The sequence below is a fragment of the Lissotriton helveticus genome, chromosome 4_1 (genome assembly GCF_964261635.1).
Source record: "Lissotriton helveticus chromosome 4_1, aLisHel1.1, whole genome shotgun sequence".
In the NCBI taxonomy this organism is placed as follows: Eukaryota; Metazoa; Chordata; class Amphibia; order Caudata; family Salamandridae; genus Lissotriton; species Lissotriton helveticus.
The window spans coordinates 1,950,621,736-1,950,648,091 of record NC_136063.1 but is presented as its reverse complement, the minus strand read 5'-3'; positions in this window follow the sequence as shown (position 1 = coordinate 1,950,648,091).

The window sequence follows — 26,356 nt, the reverse complement described above, 5'->3', positions numbered from 1 at the left end:
AATATACAAAACCCAACACTAGAGTCAGTCACGGTCATGTGTCCCAGTACCCAGGCAAAAGACACAAATGGTTAGTAGAAGGAATTGACAACTTTTTATAAGTGGCATTTTCAGAAATGTAATTTTAAATCCGACTTTACCATTAGAGAGGATTCAATAATACAATGTATTTGAGTGTAAACAGCAAATCTCTATCTGCTTCCAATCCAAAGTAATTACTTTTAAAATGTAATAAGGTAACCCAGTTTTAGTTAATGGGAAAGATAGCCCCTACACCAGTGAAAAATGACTGCCAGGACTTTTAAAACATGAGTACTAATGTCCTACTGCGGTACCTCTCTTTGCGCCCTTCCTGGCAGGTTCCAAGCCAACGATGTGTTAGAAAGGGTAAATATGATGTCAATGAGTACCATGATTTGTGTATGCCCGACAATGGCAAAATCAATTAATGTGATGCCAATGTATGCCACAACTTGTGCCCATATGACAATTTCAATGCTCATAAATACCCTGTCAATGTATGTCATAATCTATGCCTACACACAGCAACAATACCTGCAGCAGCAATATCAATGCATACCATAATCCATGTATGAACGACAACGCTGTTGTCAGTAAAAGCAATGTCAATGTACCTCATGATCTAGGAATGCATAACTATGTCAATATCAGTAAAAACAATATCAATGTACGCTATGACAGCTGTGCACAAACTATTGAGAATGTCGATAAAAATGAGACTAGTGACTGCCATATTATTTTTAGAAGTTCCAGTGAACTCACACCATTGCTGGCAGTTTTACCCAAGGTGACCTCCCCATCAACCCCGAGTCAGAGGTGCGACAGGCGTTGTGACCCATGCAAATTGAATAACAGATCACAGGTGCGGTGCACTTAAACCAAAGGCAAATGAACGCTCAGGGAACACTTTGATCGATCCCTCAGATACATAGTTGCACCACAAACAGGTCTGCAGCAATTGGCCCCAATAAAACACGTATGGCCAAAGGCTTAAGTTCACCAAAAATATCACAAGCTAGGTACCACATGTAAATAGAAACACTCAGCCAATCAAGGCCCGACATTCACACCACATGTAGTGATCACTTGTTCCTCATGCCAGATATCTGGACACATACCCACTGGCCCACACCAGCTCTCCACGAGGTCGTGAGCCAGCTGTGTTCTTATCAAATGCCCAAACTTTATGACTTAGATGCTTTTCAATAATGCTGAATTTATTTTATTGCACCTCACAAGATGTATGTAAAACCATCCAAAACTTTGTACACCGAGAGACTTCCTTCAGATGCATTCTGTTGAGACTCTCCCGGCTGCTGTGTTTATTTAAACCAACTTGTTCCTGTTTTGGCAAATGCCTCTTCTCTTTTCATTTCTTTAAGGTAAATTCATAACCAAGCAACATTTTGGGGAGCCAGATTGTTGTAAACGTATCTAGGACCCTATTTAAATATTCCTGATTCATGCCCTTATGTGGTTATAACAAATCTTATCCTTATAAAGGCATAAGAATCATATCCATATTTAGTCATAGCCAATGCAGTCCAAATACGGCAAGGCTACTCCCATAAACTCCTAGAAAGTACAACGCGTTCTTTAAACAAACCAAGCCTACAGCAGCCTGGGAATTCCTCCTGATTTTGTTTTGATTTGTCCAAGAACTCCTGGAGTCCAGAAAGAACTGTAAGTTCTTAGTGACGTCTTATGTCCAACCTTACGTCAAACTCGGCACCTTCCAGGTATAAATATACCAGCATTTGCCTTTAGCAAACACACCGTGGTTTGGAGCAGAGCGGCTATCTACTTGCCCGACCCCCAGCTGATGCGAGTGCTGAAGGAAGCCGACCCTCCTATAGACGCACTGAGAGAGACGCTGTCTTTTCTCCTGCCGAGAAATCCAGCTCCAGTGTTTCCAGTCACCCTGGCGGGTTGCTGGGAGATCGAGTCCTGGGAGATAGATACAAGACCTCCTTCATTCTATAAACCAAGGTACGGAGCTGATTAGATCCTTAGAGAATTCTTGATTCAGATTCTTGGCAAAAACTAACTTAACTTAAACTGCAGCTCACTTACTCCTTCCCACTTACTAGGCTTAGGTTAGGTACACCGGGGTAGGCGTATCTTAGAAGCACCAGTTGAGTATGTTTAGTCAATGATTTTATGTATGTATATATTTTATCCATTTTAAGTATGAAATGGCTCAGAAACCATATCAATGCTCTTACAGTATTATTTCATAATACTACTTTTACTGTACGCACTTTACTTTATAACAAGTATTGCAATTGTGGCAATTCACTTCTCTTGCATGAGAAAGAGGACTGCTCAATAAATAACAACTTTTTTTGAAAACGCCCGTCTCTCTATTTCTCTGCACTCCTGGTGAAACTAAGCATGCACGATTGACTGAGTGAAATAGCTGTCTATTGTTTTCACACGACTCTGGAGATATACTCCTAATTCTGGGGGGAGTAAAGTTGTCATGTTTATGCGGTTGTCAGAAACTAATCCCTTCTTGTCTATTCAGGAAAGTTAACTCCTTGCTGTTCACTCGAGAAAGTTTCTAGTGACCTCTGAGCTAGCTGGCATTCATAATATATCTAACATATTCAATAGAGACCTAGTCTACCTCAGTCCTACGTCTAAACTATCGTCTATGTAATTCCAATGCGCAGAGCCTATTGGGAATATAGGAACTACACTACAAGATATGAGAGATTCGTGCATCAAACCCGACTGCTACCAAAGAACGAGGATCCGTGTCCAAACAGATTCATCTGCGCAAACAAAGACCGGTGAGCAGACACAATAATTGGTTAGAAGTTCTGCTGAATCTGCTGGTCAGAGGTCCGTCTTGAGGCAACCATCACAGGGTAAGAGACTACATCTGATCCTTACTCCCATGAAAGGTATATGACAAGCTAGGACAAGAGGGAATAATTTTTTGATTCTTCCCTAGTCAGCGCGCTAGAGACAATGAAGGTGACTACTACTGTTTTGGGAGCACTCTGGGGGACACAGGGTACACTTCATCCCTGGGAGGCACTAAGGGATCACTTGGACCTTTGGCCATGGATCAGAGGTACGCTTCATCCCTGGGTGTTAGTAGGGATTGCTTTGAACTTTAGGCAAGGTACAGAGGTATGCATGGGCCCTGAGTGTTATATAGGGCTACCACCTTGATCTTATTTCTTAGCCAAATAATTTTTCTTAGGGATTGACAGTTTCACAACTTGCAGTGTTTAAAAGGAGTGAAAGGATTTTTTTTCTTTTTCCATTGGACTGCTGGGCTTTAGGCAGTCGGTACGCAGTGCTGCTGAGTGTGATATAGGGTGTAATTTGGACATTAGGGAAATATTTGGACCTTGGTGAGTAAGGTATAGATTGTGTCTGTACAGAGGGCCAATAATTGTCAGGTTACTCCTTTTTCTGCCCACAAAGATAGTAATTTTTTTGGGCAACCTTTCTCTCTTGGGGGTATATTTACAAGAATTGCCGCTAAACAGTGTTTGTATTAGTTAGTGGCAATTTTCTTAACGCTGCCTATTGCCAAAAACTATCACCCTGTTACCGAAGTATGTAAAATATGTCTCTACATGGAGATAGCATCAGCTAGAGGCAGCAAAAACTGCTGCTAACACTAGCATCACGGTGATATAAAACGTTGACGCTACAGAAAGAAAAGTGATGAAAGGCCAATTAGCGGCACAGAAACTTATGTTAGACAGGCCAACATCACTTTTCTGCCTCTAGAGGCAAAAATAGCCTGTAAGTCCACGTCCTTTGATAAAAAGCTAATTAAAACAATAGAATGCAGAATGGAGAAGCCAGGGCCAAGTTCAGCACAGGTACCACCCACCACAAGCCTCCCACCAGCCAGGATGACCAGCCAGAGTCCCAAGAGAAGAGGAAATGCAGATTCGGGGCTTCATTTATGTAAAGAGGTGCATCGATGTGGAAAACTAGTGATGCAGCACTTTGCATAGCGCCATCCTTGCGACACCATGGTAGTCTATGCCTGGAAGCTTGGACAGTCTCCAGGTCCAGACGCCTTGCTACGCCTGCATCTGAGACCCAGTGTGGGAGGCGACGGTGCTGTGGCCTGAAGGTGAATGCAGGCTGTGTCAGGCCCAAGCCTGTGTGCTGTGGTGGTATACATTGTGGCATCGGCAATCGCCCTTACCTGGTGGTGAAGTCTGACAGGTGACATGGAGACACGTTGCTGACCTGTGTGAGTAGACTGCACATCAATGCAGGGAGGTCTGCAACACATATCACGTGCCACCACTACACTGATGTGCACAGAGAAGATGACCAAATGTGGGCCACACCTCTCTGCATCACAGGCCAGAGGATGTGGTGCTGCCCGGATGCTGTGGACCCTGAGCTGCACCAAACTTGTGTGGCGGGAGTGCCTTCACGCCTAAGGTGGCCCTGTTGCATCATCTGCAATTGGAGGTTCCCCAGCAGACTTGACGGCAACTACTGTACCCATGCCTGTGAAATCCCGTATGGCTGAGGCTCCTGCTGGCTGAGTCACAGCTTTGGAGAGGGTGTAGAGAATTTATCCCCGGTGTCAATGTCCAGGTAAGGAGATGGTGGGATGCTGATCAGAGAAGGCCAGGGGTCTATTCGGGCCCATGCCTTGCGCCTGGGGCTGGTGCATTCCATGCCCTGTGCAATCCCTGTGCTGTGACTGACCTACATCTCTGAGGGCACCGCACAAGACCGGTGGAGTACTACACTAACTGGCTCAAGTCACTGAGATCGGCCATTAGTGGCAACAGGTGGCAGGGGAAGCAAAAAATGGCAAGGGGTTCTGCCCACTTAACCCTCCCGTACCTGAGCAGGAGACATCCAAGGATGAAAAAGTAGCAAAAAAAGGGGTACTGAAGGGATTAATTCTTTTTTAATTTTACAACAAGAAACATCTAATTATCTTGTGAAATACAAATAAAGCATTATCAACATATGTAGGTAAGTTCATATACACACATATGAGCAGACATCAAGGGAGGCACGACAATCAACAATCTATATACAAAATATCACATATACATCATATACAAATATACAAAACATTTACAATATCAACAAACATTTATCTGTACCCTGAAATCAAAATATATATACAAATATATATACACCAATTTAAGTAAATGCCTCCTCCTAATTTACAATGGAGTGCACAACAAAGTGGAAGTCCCAAAAAGGAAGCACCAGGGGGTTAGAACATTCACCCACTCTCAGATTGTATAGGTGCAAAACAGAAACAAATCAAATCTTTTTAAGTTGTAACAGGGGACTCCATTCAGACAAAAGGTGTCGACGCTGTCGCGTTTCAGCCAGGTGATGTAGGCTTCATCAGGACATGGGTACTCTAATCTTGACGGTCCTGGCCGCGCCTAGGGCCGGAATACCCGGTGGGCCCACAGGGCCACCCACACGGGTGGGGAGGGAGCCACTATCTTAACCCAGGTACTGTAAATAATACCTTGTATATATAATATGTCCGCTAGGAAAGGGGTAGACTCCAAACACGCGTGGCTTAAATCACACGGTCTCTCTCAATTATTCTGGTGACACGAACAAACAGTGTTCACCTCGGCGATATTCACTCTACCGGGAGGCCTGCATCTGAGACCCAGTGTGGGAGGCGACGGTGCTGTGGCCTGAAGGTGAATGCAGGCTGTGTCAGGCCCAAGCCTGTGTGCTGTGGTGGTATACATTGTGGCATCGGCAATCGCCCTTACCTGGTGGTGAAGTCTGACAGGTGACATGGAGACACGTTGCTGACCTGTGTGAGTAGACTGCACATCAATGCAGGGAGGTCTGCAACACATATCACGTGCCACCACTACACTGATGTGCACAGAGAAGATGACCAAATGTGGGCCACACCTCTCTGCATCACAGGCCAGAGGATGTGGTGCTGCCCGGATGCTGTGGACCCTGAGCTGCACCAAACTTGTGTGGCGGGAGTGCCTTCACGCCTAAGGTGGCCCTGTTGCATCATCTGCAATTGGAGGTTCCCCAGCAGACTTGACGGCAACTACTGTACCCATGCCTGTGAAATCCCGTATGGCTGAGGCTCCTGCTGGCTGAGTCACAGCTTTGGAGAGGGTGTAGAGAATTTATCCCCGGTGTCAATGTCCAGGTAAGGAGATGGTGGGATGCTGATCAGAGAAGGCCAGGGGTCTATTCGGGCCCATGCCTTGCGCCTGGGGCTGGTGCATTCCATGCCCTGTGCAATCCCTGTGCTGTGACTGACCTACATCTCTGAGGGCACCGCACAAGACCGGTGGAGTACTACACTAACTGGCTCAAGTCGCTGAGATCGGCCATTAGTGGCAACAGGTGGCAGGGGCACACGGGGGCTGGTTCGGGCCTAGGCCCTTTGGTATACAGCTTGTTCCGCCGTCGCTCCATGGGGAATTGGGGAACACAGAATCTGGTCACCACTGTTAGATCAGAAGAGACGACTGGGTGGTATTGACTTTAGTCGCCCCCTGCTAGTTTACTTGTGGGTGTACAGAAGACTATCCCTTAGTGGATGTGCTCTTACCACAGCAGTGCCATCTAGTAGCTGTTGCTGCTGTCCCCATCTGCTGCTGCCTGTTTCTCTAAGCTGGAGGTCAGGTGTTTGAGTACCTCTTCCACCCACAGTCTCCTGCCTGCGCCACAACACCTGGAACACCCTGCCTCTGTACCTCAGGCAATCTGTGTTGCTGACAGAATACAGGATGGACCTCAAGATCTGGCTGTTCGAATGATCCTCCACCCAGTCTGACCAGCAGCCCCCCTCCCCAGCGCCTTGAGACCCTCACTAGTGAGTAGCTATGCAGTATGTCCCTGATTGATTAATTGATTGATTTCCCTCATTACCGCCCGAATGAAGATTTCTGGCAAACATACACCTGACTGGAGGAGATGTGCCGGTTGGTAAGACAGCACTGCACCTCATGTCATACATAGTGCCTGGGCATCCGGTACAACAATGAGGTGCCTGCACAAGAGGGCCTCGTCAACACCTGGCAGCTCCTCCATGTCAGTGGATCAAGTGGCTGGGGGCTGCTTGCCACCTAGGCATGTGACAGCAGACACCCAGGATGACAAACTAGTCTCTGTACTTGCAGCTGTTATAGGTTGTCTTTCTCGAACAAACTCACACTTCCCTTGAGGGCTGCATCACAGTTGACTTCTCTCTGGAGCACACAGATCATCGCAAGCAGTCTGACAAAGTGCACAATATTGAGCAAAAACTGACTGAAGTCGACCCTCTTACCTGCAATGCAGCATTGGAGGTACAGCAGCTAATGACACGTGTAAAGTCAGTAGAAAGAAGAGCCCAAGATGCCGAGTGCAACTCCCGGCAGAACAATGTGCAGGTGGTGGGTTGCCTGAAGGATTATAAGGAGCTGAGGCAATGGCATATACTGAGACATGGTTGCATGATCTATTGCCAGCAGTTGCACTCTACCCATTCTTTGTTTTGGAGTGGTCCCATAAAAGAGAGCTAGCCGTCCGCCACTAGGGACAGGTCCTATTCCCTTTCTTTTCTGCCTCCGACAGGGATCAAGACACTGTCCTGAGGGAGGTACACAAGCTGGGGGAGGTGAAAGTAGATTTTATTTCTTTCCTGAATACGCCATGGGGGTGATGAGGCAGAGGGGGGTGTTTCTAGTAGTTAAGTGATGCCATCAAATACGGCTTCTAGTGGTTTCAGATGGTAACATGCAATTGTTTGATGCCGCTGAACAGGTCTGGACCTAGATAGAATCTACTAGTCACCAGGAGGTGCAGACAGGGAGTGAAGGGTATGCGCAGCAAGCTGTCACTCGCGGAGCCGGTCATAGTGGGATGTGTAGAAGGAGCAGTCCTCCCCACCACAACTAAAAGCCACCCCAAATCTGAGGTAGGCTATACAAGAGAGACAAAATGTGCTGCATGCCGTGACGATGGACAATTGTACTCAGATACCAACACTTCCCCTGAACACTCACCCTGCAACAATGGCTCTACTGCGCCATGGCCATCCGGTGCAGAGTTCCGGTGGCATCCGGATGTGACTCCTTAGACGGCAGATAGCCTAATTTAATGTTTACTGGCTGTGCGTCTCTCCTTCTTTCATGGCTACAGACAGCTCCGGAGAGTCTCTGGTTTTCTGTGGTTCCTCGTCTCCCGCTTCCGGTTGCTGAATTTCTAGTGTACAGAGGTCAGCACTTAGAGTGGATAGGTAAAGTTATCACCAAAAGGGAACAGAGCAGTTGTTCAGGTGAGCGATTCATATCAAGGGTGGTCTCCTTGATGCTCCAAGCTGCAGTGGCAGAAGGTCCATTGGGTCATTGACCTTGCCAAGGATGAATTATTAGAGTTCTTCTATTATCCAAGGGCTTCATTTATGAGGACCTAGCTGCACTCTTGTAATGCTGTGACTAGGCCTGGGCGTTAAATTCCGTTCCGCTAGCGGAATTTGTGGAATTTGGGTAATTTCGCATTCCGCAGAGAACATGAAATTGCCCAAAATTCTACGTTCCGCGGCTTCGTGGAATTTTTTGCTTGTTCGCGTTCTCAAAATGTGTGTTCTCGAGATATATCTTCCAGACCACGCAAACAGCGATCGCGAACAGGAAAAAAGCATAGCGAACAAGCAATTCCGCGTTTTCACGGAATTTCTGCTTGTTTGGAGAGATTTTTTACCGTTTCGCTGAACTTTGCGTAGCGCGACTACGCAAATTCCTCCCACCCCTAGCTGTGACATCAAGTGTTTGAAGTTCCGGTAGCGCATTCAGCCACAGCATATTTATCAGGCCACGCAAAGCCACTTTACTTGGCTTTTCATGGACATGTAAATATGTGCCCCTTTCACACATTAAACAGTGTGAAAGGGGCATTCAATGGGTGTTGCTGTGGGCATTCCAACACCAAATGAATAGAATCTGAAAAATTCCCAGATTTAAGAGAAACCATGAACCTTCGGAATACGTCAGAATATAATACCAACCCAAGGGCAAAGTTTGGGAGGAGCTACAAGGATACATTTTTTAATTTCTCCTTGTTTTCTCACTTTTTTTTATGTGTGCAGCATTCTCCAGCACCCAGAGAAAGAGAAAATACCCTGGATTGTGTAGATAGGTGTCCCTTCCTACACAACATCAATCTACTCTGAAATGCAGTAACCCTTGTACCATGGTGCAAGGGTTCCTCCATTGGCACATGGCAGCCATTGTGTTTCAGTGTAGAGGAAAAATAGAGGAAGGCTTAATAATGAGCCCCTTCCAACATTTTAAAGCCATCGGTGAATCATTTTCTTGATGTACTTGCAGTGTGAATATTGCAACACGTTATGTTGTATTGACAAAGTGACACATCTAGGCATATGAGGGACCTTGTGAAGCCCTGTGCCACATTATACCTGCGTCAGGTATTTTGCATGCAGGGTGGGCATTCCCACGTAACAAGGCCTTGTAAGAGTGGTGCAGTGAAATCGAACAGATTTAACTGTGACAATTCTAGGACGCCACTGCGTCAAACCCTTATGCCTGCCCCATGGCAGGCATAGGGTGACGCAGTGCTATGAGATAGGCTGGTGCCTTGCATTGCTGGAATTGTGTCACGCTTGTGACACAACTGCAAATGTTTGACTTTAGCGCTTACAGATACTTCAGGATTCCATATGTATCTGTCATTGATTGCAACATACAGTAAATACAGCACATCCATAGTGTCATAAAGAGGGGGCAGTGATTAGTGCTGCAATGCAGTTTTGATAGGGCACATTCCTGACCTTTCATTTTGGCTCTGCGCAGCAATAGTCCTTGCAGCGCTGTCCAGCACCCAAACATCTTCTGTGTGGACCCAAGTGTTTGCACCAATTTTAAGACCAGCTATTTTTTGGGCTTAAAAATGTGACTCTAACTGGACTTAGTGGCAGTCTTTTTGTGTTTGCACCATTCAAGGAGTTCCTTCTAAATATCGTGCAGTGTGTTTAGCTGCAGTTTTTTCACAGGAACGCCTACCTTGTATCTCATTCTCATTAAGTCCCGCTAACAGAAGTGGCAATCTTGAAAATTCGTGATTATGTTAATAAAGTGCTACTAACTGCAGTTAGCTGCAACTTGTAAATAAGGCGATATAAGAAAGTTGCTGGAACGTCAGAATTTCTTGTAAATATGCCCCCAAGTCTCTTTTAGATTTGTTCTTTCTATGCATTTATAGATATTGTGGTGCTGTTATATTTTGCAATATGCTGCATGTCTAAATGTTATGCCATGTTAAGTGAGTCTTTGCTTTATGAGATAATACCCAATTTTACCGCACTAGAGTTTAATATTGGCTAGTTTACTGCTACAAATCAACTTGTACTGCTCTGAACTAACAATTGCACTCTGTTATAGGTTGTTACAATTTCGTTTCCATTTGTCTATTGTTTATTGTTTAATATCATTTAACTATGCATTTACTTTTTTTATAGAACTCATAACCAGTAGGATTTGTAAATTATTTAAAGAATCTCAAGACAATATAAATTTGCAAAATCCTTAAACAAAACTAGAGAAACACTGCTGCAAGTTACATTTGCATACCAAAGCCCATGCATTTTCCTGGCCTGAGGGGGAAACGTTTGACACCAGCACCCAGCCTGTAAGACTATCCCAAGTTTGTAAGCAAGACATCTGCACCTCCACCACCATACACTGGCAGGGATGTTCTCTCGCTGATGCTGGCCATCCCAGTTGCCGCCACTCTGAGTTATACCAATCTACTGGTCAAGGAGGCTTCTAGACCTCCCCAGGGACAGCAAGCAACCAGGCGGGGAAGAGGATCGCAGGTCCCACCAGCCCGAGTACAGACAGCTCAATCCAGTTCCAGACCTCCTCGGGGCTCAACTACTCACCCATTGGATGCGACCTAGCAGGTCCAAGCAGAGCAGGAAGAAAGTACTCCTGAGCACCACAACAGGCTTCATAAGGCCCTACTGGAAGGTGATTCAACCAGTGGTGAGGAAGAAAGGAGTTTGAGTCCCACAAAGTCTAACCCGAAGGAGGAGCCAAGGGTTCACTGCACCCATGGCATGGAAGAAGCATCTGGGAGTGAGGTTGAAACCAAGACATTACCTAGAAAAATAGCACGTAGCACTGAGAGAAGGGGGCAACTTAAGAGGTAGAAGAAAGATGAGTGTTTAGGATGGAGACAGAGAGACCTCTCGCCTGGGAAGTCTAGCAGGGAGATGAGACAACTCCCCCTTACCCAGAGTCAGCAGGAGCTAGACCTTGGGCTCCATATAGAGATTAACAGGAGGAAAGCACCTCGCCGAGTCACGCACATCACCTGGTCATCACCTGGTCCTCAGCGTGGGCGAGGGTTTGACCAGGAAATAAGCAGTCAAGGAAACCTGACAGGAATGCAATTGAGACATAGAAGGAGCAGCATGGCACCTTTAAGCGTGCACGAGGAGAGTGAGCATGTTTCCTGCTCCTCCCGAATGCACAACCTCTAGAGATATAGTATCCAGAGGCCTTGGTATGACCTTTCTGTCATTTATGAGCCTGCTGGACCAAAAAGAAGGGCCACCAGTAGGACCGTCCTTAGTCAGAGGAAGGATCCTTCGAACCTGAAGACATAGTCATTGCAGAGGACTGCATTCAGCATGGAAGGGGAGATTTCAAATGGAACTATCCCTACATGCAGGAGTGCTTCAGAAGATGGTAGCGCTACGTCGGGGAGAAACTGACAGAGCTGCCAGAGCCAGAATTAGATAGTGTAGCAGAGCTAGACACCAAACCTTTATGGTAAATTCTGGCCCACATACTCCAATATTACTAGAAGAGACAGGAAAAGGACAGGGAAAACTATGAGCAGTCACAGAGAGACATTGTCAAGCTGGTCCCACATAAGCTGAAGAAGACTGTCCTTTAGGGAGCAGTGCTAGCTGAAAACATTCAGGTTGTTACCTGTCTCAAAGTGAGCTCCGCCTTTGGACTCCAGAAGGTATCCAACCAGTCCTGGTGGCCAAGGTCAGGGAAGCTGGGTCCAGCCAGCCACGTAGATTTCCACTATTGTAACAGAATGGGCCACATGGCTAACCCCTGTTGCCTAAACATGTGCCACCTTCAAATGGGATAGTTAAGGGACAGCCGCCACAGAACATCCACCCCCACAGCCAATCGCAGAAAAATGCACATGCATCGCACAATCTGCTTCAAGGAAATCAGACTCCAGCCACCACACCGGGTGGTTGGCTGGGCACAGGGCAGTCGCTGCAACAGAAAAGGAGCTCAGTCGAGAAGGGACCAGACCCACAACCCTATAGAGTAGAACCCCATAGGGCACTAGAAAACATCACCCGATATAAGACCAACCCCACTACACTGTATCTCTTCACCGAGCCTAGAGAGGATACGAAAAAGGGGCATCATAGGGATGTACACTGTTTGTCCATGGGACTTCCTAAAAAAGAGGTTCCTTCAGGTAGCAAGACCACTGTGCCAGTGCACAAATATGTCCACCTCTCCTCTGTCTGCAATTCCAGTGTGGCCCTTACCTTCTTTGGGGCCACCTTTTTCAATGACAAGTGGACCCCAGACATGGAATTCCAGTGAAGGGCCGCTCATCTCAAACACACAGGGTAAAATGAGCCCCATGGGAGGGAGTCCAATGCTAGCATAGGCACCCCGTGCCAAGAAATCAGAGATATCAAGATTAATAGGTACAGATTGTACAGAAACGAACACTGTCCTCTATATATTTCAGGAGCAAAGGAACCATATTGTTGCGTAATAATGAAGACAGCGATGTGAAACTATACGTTCTGAACTTGCGATGGGACACCTCCACGCTGATGGATATATACTGGTAATGCTGTGACCTTGCCTACATCCAGTTCATCCCCGGATGGTGGGGCCTCTGCACCCTCATTACCAAACACACAAACTTTGTTATCCCTGGAGAAGATGTGTCTGAATTGTCTCAACATCCGTTACATAGGACATAAACTCTGTTGCATCAGGCTTGAGGGAGATGAAATATTCATTAATTTGGCTGGGTCCTTCAAGGACATACTAGAAGAATTTAGACTGCTCACGGAGACTCATGTAAATGCCAGAAAATCTTCTTCACGACGCAAACAAAAGCCAATGCCTGCTGGTTTCAAATAACCAGGAGGGAAATGATGAAAATGATCAACAAAACTGAGCGTGGCCTAAATGCTATCAAGGAAAAAACTGATATCCATGCGCCTTATGGTGATGCAACATCAATATGTGTTGGACTTGATGACCCCAATGGAGGGAGGAGTGTATTTCAATATTGGTGCTTCCCATTGAACTTTTTTTCCCGGAAGCAACATGGACAATGGGACATTAGCTTGTGCCGTCCAAGAACTACATTGTCTGCAGGCCGACATAAAGGAGGGAGGTGCCCCAGAGCAGGACAGGTTGAGTAATATATTTTCATGGATCCCCCTATCAGTTAAAAACTATTCATGTCAATGATGCCAGTTGTTCTTCTGCTATGTGGTTTCCTACAAGTGCCGACTTCCTGCTGTAAAAAGTTAGTCCTTAAATTAGGTAGAATGCACATAGCTAGAGAAAAAGTAACAGTCAGTAAAGACACACACACACTTTCTAATCATATCATTTGGGGACGATAAAGTAGGTGAAAAATCAACTAGAGGGGGGAGTGTTGGAATGGGTGAATACAATGCCAATGTGTACCATGATATGTGCAGGCCCAACAACAGCAATACCAACAAATGAGATGCCAACGTATGCCACAACCTGTGCCCATATGACAATGTCAATGCTTATAAATACAATGTCAATATATGTCATAATCTATGTCAGCACAACAGGGACCATACCAGCAGTAGCAATGTCAATGGATGCCATAATCCCTGTACGAACAAAAATGCTGTTACCAGTTAAGGCAATGTCAATGTAAGTCATGCTATTGGAATGTATTACTTTGTCAATATTGGTAGAAAAAAATACCAATGTATGATATGACAAATAACCACAAACTATTTAGAATGTCAATAAAAATGACACCAATGACTTCCATATTATTTTCAGGAGTTCAATTGAACTTTCACCAGTGCTCTGGGGTTTACCCAAGGTTACCTCCCCATCAACCCCGAGTCAGAGATATATGGTAATACAAAGCCTGAAACCCACACCCATGCCTATCGAATAACAGGTCACCGGTGGGTTCTCTCTAAAACCAAAGACAAATGCACTGCCAGCGAAATCCTTGATCGATCCCACAGATAGATAGATGCACCACAAACAGATCTTTAGGAATTGGCTGCAATGAAACAAGTTTGGCAAAAGGCTTGCATTCCCCCAAAATACCACAAGCTATATACCACCTGTTGATAGAAACACTCAGGAGATGACATGCACACCACACTTAGTGAACAAGAGTTCCTCATGCTGGATGACATCTGGACACATACACACTGGACAACACCAGCTCTCACTGAGGTCAAGAGCCATCTGTGTCTACATCAGTTGCCCAAACTTGTTAATTTATAACTGAGATGCTTTTTAAGAATGCAAAAATCATTTTATCGTACCTCACAAGATGTGTATAAAACCATCCAAAAATGTGTATTTTGAGAAACTCTCCTCAGATGCATTCTGTCGACACTCTCCCGGCCGCTGCGTTCAATTAAATCAACTTCTTCTTGTTTTGCCAAACACATCTTGTATTTTCATTTCTTTAAGGTAAATTCATATTTGAGTGACAGATGTGTAGACTTCTCAGCGAAGCTTTCATTATTGTCAAATGTTTCACACTGGCTGGTGTTGCACTTTTTCTTCATTTACACAAAACGTCGATTCCGCACTTTGACAGAGGCACACGTGGCACACACAAGCAATTTTCTGGACTATGGAAAATTCTCTGTCCATCTTCAGGCTCTGTATCTCCTATCTTGTCACCAGATGTAGAGTCCTGCCCAGCCTGGGTACTTGCTAATGACTATGCCACACACCAAGCTTTGTATAACGTCTTTATTCTTCTGGGTGTAACTACAAACATAACAATCTAAACCTGCATTCATTTTACTGCACTGTAATGCTTACTTTGCAGTTCTACTGAGTCCATCAGGAACAACAAGGTTTCCCTCCTTGCTAACTCACATAAAATTATATCTCCCTCTTTGTTAAATAAAATATACACAATTATCTTCAATGAGTCTTTGTGGCACTTCGAGCACAAAAAGGGGACAGAAAGTAGAAGTATCCATGCCCTGCATTGGCGATGTAGAAACAACAGCACTCAGGAAGTTTTTACTTGTTCTTTCAGGGCTAGTCTCTCCATTGACAACTGTCCCTGATGAGAGATGAGTCTCATGTTGGAAATGCGGGGAATCTTGTGTAAAGGACTTCCCAGGACATTGGACTTTCACCATGTATCCATGACTGGGCACAACATGAAAGGGCTCAGCATCGAAGGGAGCATCAGGTTTCTGTTTTCAAGATTGACGAACAAGTACTTGATCTCTATTGAAAATAATGTCTTTTGCATGTCGGTGCTTGTCTGCATAAGCCTTTATTGTCCTTTTATGATCCACGTCTTTTACACAGATGTCTCCCTAAGTACTTGATCTTCCTGTGGTCCATTGATCTAACTTGGTCATAATGGCTTTCCTGAACATCAAGGTTGCAGGGCTTCCACCTGAGGTCTAGTGAGGAATCCTACAGTAAGCTTGAAGAGTCAAATTTAAGTCAGACTTAAGGTCGAGCTTTTCTAGTACAGCACACTGAACTGCTTTCTTAAGAGTACTCATGAAACGTTTGACAAGGCAAATGCCTGTGGCCAAAGAAGTGTGCTTTTCTGATGCTTCACATTAAGATGACTGAGAAAGTCTCTGAATTCTCGACTGTTGAAAGATAGATCATTGTCATATTTTAAAATCACAGGAACACCCAATATTGTGAAGCTGCTTCCTCGAGTGATAGATTAGAGATCCTCTATTAATGGAAATTGGGAGTACTCATCAACATTCAGCATAACGCAATGACCACTGTCAAGACTACGAAATAAGTCAACAGCAATTCTTTCCCATACATGCAGTGCCAATTCTGGCATGCTTAAAGTGTGTTCAGTGGTTTATGATGACAGGCAGTTTGCATAGATGATAGGCCTTCAATTCTCATTTGACTCTCTGTTGAGATGTGGAAACCAAACTCAGTCTCGGAGAGCTCAATTTGTGGCAAAGGCTCCCCAAAGTCCTTCATGGGCCACTTCATTATGTTGTTGCAGACTCTCCAGAATGACCATTCTCAAACCTCTTAGAATAATGCCTTCCTGAGTAATGGACAGTTCATCTTTGACATTTTTAAACTTCTGGTATTCACTGTCATTGGTATTCACAGACTGGTGTGTGATAATCTCTTTCAATTTTAACATGGTAGTATCTTGACTCATGGAAGTGACAATTTGTTCCAACAAAATGGCAGCAGGTGTGCTTGATTTTCCAATGGAATTTATATATGTTTCAGCTTTCTTTAAAGGGGTGCCATTGGCTCCGTAGAGGCACTCTTGAGAAGTAGTCTTCAAAGTTGAATCTTTCATTGTATGATGCACAATGGTGTAGTTGTATTCTTGCAATCTCAGACCCAAACGCTCAATGCGAGGACGCCTATTTGTCTTTGGATTACCAAAGATGGTCACCAATTCTTGATGGTCTGTGACAAGCTTGAAAGACTCCCCATACAAGAAAATCTGGAAATGCTCACAAACCCATACCACTGCTAAGCTTTCTTTTTCACGCTGTGAGTAAGCACATTCAGTTTTGGACAAATGTCTGCTTGCATATGCCACAATACATCTTTGAGCATTTGGGTGCCCTCTGTGCTGTTCAAGTATGGCACCTAACCCGACAGGGCTAGCGTCAACATTAACCTTGGTATAATGTGTTTGATCCAAGTATGCCATTTCAGTAGCATTCTGGATAGCTTGTTTGACCTTCTAAAAACTTTGCTTGCACTTATGTGGCTAATGGAAAAAAACATTATTTTTATCAAGTCACTTAATGCTGCACTGACAGTGGCAAAATCTCATATATGTCTCAGACGGTAACTGCCCATGCCAAGGGATGAACATAACATGGAAACATTTTGCCAGTGACTGGCAGTTGGCAGTGCTTGCACTTAGCTGGATCGGGTGTCATGCCCTCATCAGAAAAGATAGAGCTCAAGAATTTTAAGGTTGTCTAATGGAACTCACATTTCTCCGCATTCAAAGATAACCCTGCATCAGCTAGCAAACAACACACTTGTGTGAGAGCTTTATCGTGCTCCTTTTGTGTAGCTCCGAATACCAAGATGTCATCATTATAATTGAATGTATTCATGAGAGACTGTATAATACATCAAATTACATCTTGAAACAGCCCTGCAGTTGATGACGGACCAAGATTTTTTATTTTATGGAACAGATCAATATTTGTAGAAAAGTTTGTAATGTACTCGCAATTCTCCTCAAGTTAGAACTAATGATATCTTGTATTCAAATCAAGATGATAGAATACCTTCACACCATTCAATTTTGTTATCATGTCGGCAAGGTGCAGACCTGGATGTAGTTCTGTTTCAATTGCCCTGTTCGTTTGATGCATATCCATGCATATGCGTACAGATTCTTCACTGTCCTTTTAAGGCACTACCACTATTGGGGAAATCCATGGCGTTGGACCAGTGAGGCAATCAGTGATATCATGTTTGAGCATCCTGGCCGGCCATATATAGGTAGCTTAATACCGGTTGGTGACGGTCGAAAATCGGTAAATTTCCCATTACCGACTGGTATTTAGCTTTTTCTAATGTAGGTGGCTGGATTTAAGTATTCGGTAATTTAACGATTCGGTAATTTAAGGAATCGGTAAATTACTGAATCCTTAAAATACCGAATCGGTAAATGACTGAATCCTTAAATCCTATATAGGGAGCACTCAAGTGAGTGCATTTTTGATTTAAGGATTCGTTATTTACCACCTACTACAAGTTGGTGGTAAGTATTGATTACCTTCAAAAAAGCAATGTTGTGCTTTTTTAAAAGTGCCATGTTGCAGACATACATGCCCTTAGGGCATGTATGTGCGCCACATGTGCACACATGCACGATTATAGCGAATGGCTTCCCATTCATTCCTATGGGCCTCCTGGCCCATAGGAATAAATAGGAAGGTATTCCTTATTACCGAATCGGTAATAACGAATATTACCGAATCGGTAAAAATTACAGATTTTTTACCAGCATACTATTTACCGATTCTTAAATACCAAATCGGTAAAATTAGGTATTTAGGAATTGGTAAATAGAAATTACCTACATATGGCCCTAAATTCTTTTTCAGCAGCTTCCTGTAAATGAAATGAAATTCTTTTGTGTCTTTGATCAATAGGAGAGACGTCCTCATTAATGTGTAAATAAACTTTCATAGTTTGAGTTTCCCAACCCATGAAACAACAAAGTGAATTGATCTACTCTTTCGTGATGAGCATTCATGTTTTGGTTTACTGATGCCAGTCCCATATCAGTAGCTGTGCTGAAGCTGAGTAAACATGCACTTGACGCCATACCTAGTACATGAATGGGTACTTGTACTTTTGTTTTCCATTGTTGCTACAAAAGAACCTTGGCTTTTTAATGGCATAGATGCAGCTCAAGTATACACTTTAATTTTTGATTGTGTATTCGGGCAAGAGACATAGGGGCAGATGTATCATCCGATTTTTTTGTCGCAAACGCTGCGATTCGCAAAATAGCCTCGTTTGCGACAAAAAAAACGGGATTTGGAATGTATCATGCAAAAAGCCTCGCAATATTAAGGAATCGCAAATTTAGCGAATCCTTAATATTGCGAGGCTTTTAAGAAATGGCAAATTGCGATTTCTTATTTGAAATGTATTAAGCATTTCAGTGTTGCGATTTTTGACTAAGAATTCGCAAATTACCACCAACTTGTAGTTGGTGGTAATTGGCAAATTCTTTTCAAAATGCACTTTTTTAAAATTCTAAAGGTGCCATATGACGCTCATACATGCCCTTGGGGCATGTATGTGCGCCATATGCGCACACATGTCAAATTCAGGGGTGCAGCAGAGTGTCCTTGAGACACCCTTGCACCCTTGAAATTATTCTCAATTTGCGATTAGCAAATTGCTAATCGCAAATTGAGAATAATTTCACATTCATTCCTATGGGCCTCCTGGCCCATAGAAATGAATGGGAAATTATTCCTTAATTGTGATTAGCAATTTGCTATCGCTATTAAGGAATGTTAAGAAATCGCTACAAAATATAGCGAATTTCTCCATACATACCATTTTGCACTTCTCAAATAGCGATTCCTTAAAAATCGCTATTTGAGAATCGCAAAATGGTATCTTGATACATCTGCCCCATAGTTCATTGTATTTCTCCTCAGCCATAATATTTATGAGTTCACCACTATCAATAAAGAAAGGTATTGAGCAACCGTTGACTTTTAGTGTGATTTTTGGGCAATGTTTAAATTACTCTGGTGCCTTGTCAAGTCGACTTTTTTTGAGCCAGTATTTTTCCTCACACGCAACCATTCCAACATGCAATCTTTTCTCTGAAGTAAATACCAACATGACACCACCATCATCTTCACTTTCACTTGACATGGTGTCAGACATGGCATCCTTGGCATCATTTCCCTCACTTTTTTCCTTCAGACCTCCTGTTTTGCTGACTTCACTTTCGCTGGCTTTAGGATTCTGGGCACTTTACCACTGCTAATCAGTGCTAAAGTGCATATGCTCTGTACTAAAAACCTAACAACATTGGCTTATCCACATTTGGAATATTTAGTTTTCTTATATGTCCCGAGTAGAGTGCACTATATGTGTCCAGGGCCAATAAATTAAATGATACTAGTGGGCCTGTAGCACTGATTGTCCCACCCACTCAGAAGCCTCTTAAACATTGCTAAGGCCTGCTACTGCAGAGCCTGTGTGTGCAGTTTTAAACTGTCATTTTGACCCAGCAAGTTAGCTCAAGTGCCAGGCCCAAACTTTCCTTTTTATTACATGTAAGCCACCTCTAAGGTAGGCCCTAGGTAGACCCATCGTCAGGGTGCAGTGTATTCTAAAAAGTACATGTACTTTTAAGTTTAAACTAGCCTGGAAGCGAAATACTTTAAAATTTGTTTTTCACCACTGCAAGGCCTATCTCTCTCACTGGTTAACATTGGTATTCATTTAACCACCTTTTAAGTGTCATTTCCAACTGGAAACAGATAGAAATTATGGAGTTGGGTGTCTGTGGAATCACAAGTTAAAATCACAACCTATGGTAAAGTCAGCCATCACCAGGCTTATGGACCTTACTGAGGTATATTGGGAGGGAGGAGCTACTTGCACCTGAATACGGCTGTGTCTGCCCCCACACAAAGAGTTGCATACTCCCAGTAGTGTGTCTGGAGCCTTCAAAGGCCTCTTTCATGTCTCTCCCATTTCAAAGGCACGTTTGGGTATAAGTGCTGGACCCATGACACCACTAAATGAGAACTCTACTGGAACCAAGGACATTCTGCCTGGATTAAGAGGTGCTGTGCTGCAGGAGGAACTGACACTTAGCTACTTGCTCTGCTCTGTTGACTTGTTGCCGGCTGATTGCTGTGCTCCAAGAGGGACTGCCACTTTGCAACTTGAACTGCTGTGTTGGTGTGCTGCTGCTAATTCTTGCCTGGGAGTTAGCGAGACTGGAACTCCTCTCTACATCATGGAACCCAAGATTCTCCAAGAACTTGCTGGCTTGCCTCCTCTTTTCTGAAGTCTTAATGACACAAAAGACTTCTTGCAACTCTGCTGGTGCGTCTAGACTCTGCATCAGTGAGTCTATCCCTCGCCTGAGATGCCTTTCCAGTCCTGGGCCTCAGAAATGAGTTCTGCAGCTGTATCCCTGAAAAACTGGAAAATCCACACGACTGCATGAGAAAAATAAATGCACCTCTTTTCGACTCCAATGCAGTGTCAAATTGCCGAGAATGAGGGTCCTGACTGTGAGGCTCAACAACGATGCATCGCTGATCTGAGGACCTTCCTGAGCCGCTCAACGACAACGCAAAGCCAAACCTTTGAGACTATCTGCAATTCCCGACAATGATGCATTGGCCCACCTGCATGACTCAGAACCTACGTATCAAACATTCGATGTTGATGCTTTGCGCCATACAAAGTACTTTTTCAGTAGACCCTGCATGGGTTCTGTTGCCGGAATGCCCTACATCACCGTAGGCCTGAATTTTGCATTTTCATTGGTCCCTCCAATTCTACAGTAACCTTTTGTCTACTAGTGACGTCTAAGCACCGTTTTTGCATTTAATCTTTAGAAATTTATGTCTCAAGTTCTAATTATTGGAGTTTTGTAATTTTGGTCTTGTTTTAATCAGATAAATATTGTCTATTTTTCTAAACTGATGTGGAGTCTTTTTCTGGTGTTTTTACTGTGATACTGTGATTAAAATGTTGCCCTTAAGTTAAGCCTGACTGTTTTGTGCCAGGATACCAGCGGGTAATCACAGGTTAATTTATTGTGTGCCTCTGCTTACACTGACAGTGGTGGTCCCTACTTGGAGAAGGTGCTTTCCTCTGCCAATTACAGACCTCAATTTCTTACACATAGATACTGAGGAACTATTTCTCAGAGATTTAGATGACAATTGACTTTATTTGGTGTCAATTTGCTGTAGCTGATGTGGTCATTTGACCTGTGGGCATGCGTCGAATGTCACTTCTGGAACGTTCGGTGGCCATTTTGTTTTTGCACTGTGACTCACTTACTTTTTCCTTTGCCTTGCATACCATTACAAAATGGTTCTGCTTCCCACAGCTTTTGTAAATCTGGCCAATGGCAGGACATGTTCCTTTGTGTGGAAATTCATTTCCACACTAGAAGCACAGCTTATTTTGCTGTGGAGAACTCACACTGTGTCCCTCTGCCTTGTGCTTTTTTCTTACTTTTCACATTCATGACTGACTGACTTTGGGCACTTCTGGCCTCCATTTCAGCAGCTTGCCTACCAGGATTCTCCTCAGCTTGGGCAGTCATGAGAGCTTGCTCCACTCTAAGAGTTTCTCTCAGCATTCATGGTCTGAATGAATCTGACAACCATCTGTCAATCACTCTGAAGCATATAGCTTCTGTATCATTACATTCATTCAACCTACAGTATTTTATGAACGTATACAGTCTCTCAACAAATGGTTTCATTATTCTCCTGTCATTCTTGACTGAAAATTTAGAGTTTGTAATCTAAATTTGCAATTGGATTGAAGTTGAGATTCAGGGCTGCTTTAATTTGACAGTATGTAATTTTGTTGTCAGCTTGCTGCCTTTTCTTGTTTACTTCTTTTACACCTTCACCAGCAAGATTCTTGAGGTATTTAAGGATCTTCTTGTTATCTGCTTCTTCTAGCACACAATTAAATAATCAAATGTCTCTATCGAGGCAGTCCCCCTGTCATCAATAATTAACGTTTTGGTGGTGGTTTCAAGAAAGCAGTAGAATTGTAACTCTTTACGAGATTGGCTGACACTGAGGGTGGAGTTCTCTCCAACACTCTCTGTTCTTTACTAGGACCTGTTTCATCCATACTATTTCTAAGGCCCTGTGTTGTACTGGCCTCAGGGTCACTCTGTACCTTCCGTGGAACCATGACCTCCCTCTTGGCTTTCATTGGATCCCTTTACTTTCGGGAGACCTTTGGAGTAGTTCTAAGCTGCCACTCAGCAGCTTTGGTGGAGTGCTGCTACAGCTATGACTGGCTCTACAATCACAACCCAGTTGTTTCCTCTAGGGCCACTGTTGTGTCGTTCCTAGGAGTCCCCCAGGACCTGTGTGTTTTAGATGACCTAAACTGAGGGCTTGGTGTCTCAACCACTTCCGGACACCCCAACAGAATATGTCAGCCATTTCACCAGCTAGCTCTACAGTGACACTACCACCCCCCTGTATTTTACATTGTTGTAGGTAGTCTCTGGCAACCACTGAACATGACAACTCTGATTCCTCAGGGATCGTGGAAAACAGTACAGTATGTGTCGCTCAATTACTCGTGCTTGCTTACTCTCACAAAATACACAGGATGGCAATCAGGACGTTTCAATAAGAATGTATTGGTCCAGCGACAGCTTCATATAAATCATATGTGCTGCAACAATCAGGACACAGAGGCATACGAAAAAGATTGCTAGTACCAATATAGTAAATAGTAAATACATTTCTACTATAGTGCTAATAAGATGAACATCGGCAGTTCAGATAAAAACAGTAGCACTTGCATATTCCCAAAATGCGCGCCCTAAGCAATTTGACTAAATGTACCTAGCCTAGATCTGTATGTGTAGCATGTATATGCATGTATCTATATGTATCTGTAGCCAAGAAACCCCTAGGGGAGAACCAGCCCCCTCACATGATGGTTTAGAACAAAGGAACCTGTCTCTGTTTTGAGGATGACACCCCGCATGGGATGTCAGACCACTGCATGTCGAAGATTCAGCATACGGGAACCCGTGTCAGCTTGGAAGTATTTCTCCTCTAATTTGTAGGGGAGTGAGGGTCTTTATACTAAAGTGGTCACTCCAGGGCTTTTTCTATATTTAATATGTTTTTATTACAATCATGGATGTTTTGAAAACAATCATAAATGTTTTGTCAACAATCACAAATGCTTTTCTAAACAAATGCGATCTTGCACAGCTGGCTGTTGGCCAAGGATGAAAAAATGGTGAACCTTATACAGAATAATTATACAGTGCCTGAGGATATGTTTATGTATGTAAGGTACAGGGATTATGATAGAATACTAAGAGCCCTGTGTCAAAAAGGCAGGAGCAAGCAACTAGGTAAAAGGTCACCTGTTTAGAATTGTTATTGTGTGGATGGGACAAATGTATGTAATAGGGGTATGCATGACAGGACTGGCCTAAAGGACATGACACCACTACACCCAGCTCAGTGGTAAGATAACTTTCCTTACTCAGTTCTGGTAAGTAGATGACTGTTTCTGGGATTTGAATTGCGTTGCTTGAAAGCATCTATTTGTGCTACCTGACACCTGGTTGATCTCTGTCTTTACTGTTATCACCCATATAATGGATGGCGTTAGGTTCAGTAGTAGTGCAGTACCTCTCTTTGTGGCCTTCCCAGCAGGTTCTCGGCAACAATGTGTTGACTTCTCAGCAAAGCTTTAATTGTTGTTAAATTCTTTACTGTGGGTGGAGTTGTGCTTTGACTCCAAATACCCCAAACTGGACTACGGCAAACTCTGTGGGAGAGCATTGCTGATCTTTGGGTTACTTACCTCCTATCTCACCAACAGTTGTAGCGTCCTCCCAAGCCTGGGTATCTGCTAATGACTATGCCATATACAGAGCTTAGTATAACACATCTTTATTCTTCTGCATGTAACAGCGAACTCAACATTCTAAACCTGCATTAACTTCATTATGCTCTAACGCTAACATCACAGTTCTACGGAGTCCATCAGGAGCAGCAAGGGGTCAGTTATTGCTAACTTAAATGATACTCCACACCCTACCCTATGAGCCATTTGGGGCTATCTTAGGAATGGCATAAAAGTAATAAAAAGTTATGTTAGGCCTGGCAAAAGGTTTATTTTGCCAGATCAAAATTGCAGTATAAAATTGCACTACAGGCTGCAATGGTAGGACTGAGATATGTTTTAAAGTGCTGCTTTAGTGGCAAATAGAATGAATGCTGCAGACCCACTAGTAGCATTTAAGTTACAAGCCCTGGGTATATATAGTACCATATAGTAGGGACATACAAGTAAAATGTAATGTGCTAATCAGGTGAAAGCCAATTTTACCAGGTTTTAGAGAGGTGAAACACACACTTTAGCACAGGTTAGCAGTAGTAAAGTGCACAGAGTATTAAAGTCAACAAAACAGGGGGACACCCTGAACCGCCGCCAAACCTTGTGGAGGGAGGTGCTGCCTACCGGTTCACACACGCCGCCACAAACTTCACCTGGTTGCTGGAGGAGCTGCCCTTGCCCGGTCCGGGATCCACCGCGCTGCTGCTCCTGTGTTCACGACTTGCAGCACCCGCTCCGCGGGTGCCGCTGCGCAGCAGTCGGTGAGGGGCAGGTCTCAGCTGTTTGAAAGTCGGACGCTCGGAGGAGGAGGATCCACTGAGAGCAGTCAGAGGGAGCGCGCCAGCAGGGACTCGTAAGACCAGGAGTCCCTGCTCTGCACAGGTGTGCACGGCCGCGCCCCCTGACAGACACGCCCACCGCCTGGCCATTCTGAAAAGCCGGCCTCCTGCCTGAGTGTGTGGGACACCCTGAACCGCCGCCAAACCTTGTGGAGGGAGGTGCTGCCTACCGGTTCACACACGCCGCCACAAACTTCACCTGGTTGCTGGAGGAGCTGCCCTTGCCCGGTCCGGGATCCACCGCGCTGCTGCTCCTGTGTTCACGACTTGCAGCACCCGCTCCGCGGGTGCCGCTGCGCAGCAGTCGGTGAGGGGCAGGTCTCAGCTGTTTGCAAGTCGGACGCCCGGAGGAGGAGGATCCACTGAGAGCAGTCAGAGGGAGCGCGCCAGCAGGGACTCGTAAGACCAGGAGTCCCTGCTCTGCACAGGTGTGCACGGCCGCGCCCCCTGACAGACACGCCCACCGCCTGGCCATTCTGAAAAGCCGGCCTCCTGCCTGAGTGTGTGGGACACCCTGAACTGCCGCCAAACCTTGTGGAGGGAGGTGCTGCCTACCGGTTCACACACGCCGCCACGAACTTCACCTGGTTGCTGGAGGAGCTGCCCTTGCCCTGTCCGGGATGCACCGCGCTGCTGCTCCTGTGTTCACGACTTGCAGCACCCGCTCCGCGGGTGCCGCTGCGCAGCAGTCGGTGAGGGGCAGGTCTCAGCTGTTTGCAAGTCGGACGCCCGGAGGAGGAGGATCCACTGAGAGCAGTCAGAGGGAGCGCGCCAGCAGGGACTCGTAAGACCAGGAGTCCCTGCTCTGCACAGGTGTGCACGGCCGCGCCCCCTGACAGACACGCCCACCGCCTGGCCATTCTGAAAAGCCGGCCTCCTGCCTGAGTGTGTGGGACACCCTGAACCGCCGCCAAACCTTGTGGAGGGAGGTGCTGCCTACCGTTTCACACACGCCGCCACAAACTTCACCTGGTTGCTGGAGGAGCTGCCCTTGCCCGGTCCGGGATCCACCGCGCTGCTGCTCCTGTGTTCACGACTTGCAGCACCCGCTCCGCGGGTGCCGCTGCGCAGCAGTCGGTGAGGGGCAGGTCTCAGCTGTTTGCAAGTCGGACG